The sequence below is a fragment of the Fukomys damarensis genome, unplaced genomic scaffold (assembly GCF_012274545.1).
Source record: "Fukomys damarensis isolate Sample0158 unplaced genomic scaffold, DMR_v1.0_HiC HiC_scaffold_14, whole genome shotgun sequence".
NCBI lineage: Eukaryota > Metazoa > Chordata > Mammalia > Rodentia > Bathyergidae > Fukomys > Fukomys damarensis.
Genome location: NW_022900926.1, coordinates 15,902,427 through 15,903,113, shown reverse-complemented (window position 1 = coordinate 15,903,113; position 687 = coordinate 15,902,427). Strand labels below are relative to the sequence as shown.

The window sequence follows — 687 nt, the reverse complement described above, 5'->3', positions numbered from 1 at the left end:
TGGCGCCGTGCCCCCGGCCGTTGACACGGATTTCCCCAGACCTTCCTTCGCGTGTGCCTCGTGCCGCACGCTGAGACGGAAAACAGCCCCGCAGGCGCCAAGACCCAAGAATTTTGAGGCCGCCCAAGCAGCCCTGGAAGCTCAAAGCCTGCGGCGCTCTGGGTTCCGTCCCTGCCCTACCGACCCCACGCCCGCAGACTTCTACCCAGGAAGCCGGAATCCGCTCGATTGTTTGTTTGCGGCGCCCGCGCGCTTCGAAATGGAAAGTTGAAGTGGCGGGACCCGCGTCCGCTCCTCTAGCCGCCAGGGCCCGGAGCGAGCGGCTGCGCTGCAGTACCGGGATTCCTCCGGGCGGGAGCGGAGGAGAGCTGTCTACCTTGTAAGAAACGTTGCAGCGGAGGTGTTCGGCTCCACCAGGATGGCCGAGTGGTTAAGGCGTTGGACTTAAGATCCAATGGACATATGTCCGCGTGGGTTCGAACCCCACTCCTGGTAGTAACGTTTTCTCAACCGTAGAAGCCAGTACGTTACCGTTTTTTAACAAGTACGTCCTCACTGAACACACATCTCTCGAAAGAAAGAGGAATCCATTTTTTTTTTCTTCCTGGCAGAGACAGGCGCCTCCCGTAAGGTGGCGGACCTCGCCCCGGGAAGAGCCGGGCGGGCGGCGGGCTGGGCGCCGGCAGC

General features: G+C 61.7%; 1 non-coding gene across 1 annotated transcript; it reads left to right on the top strand.

The window, feature by feature from the left end:
* The first annotated feature begins 412 nt into the window (after positions 1-412).
* Positions 413-495, top strand: Trnal-uaa. Its single transcript has one exon. It is a non-coding gene; the product is annotated as a tRNA-Leu (tRNA).
* Positions 496-687: the final 192 nt, after the last annotated feature.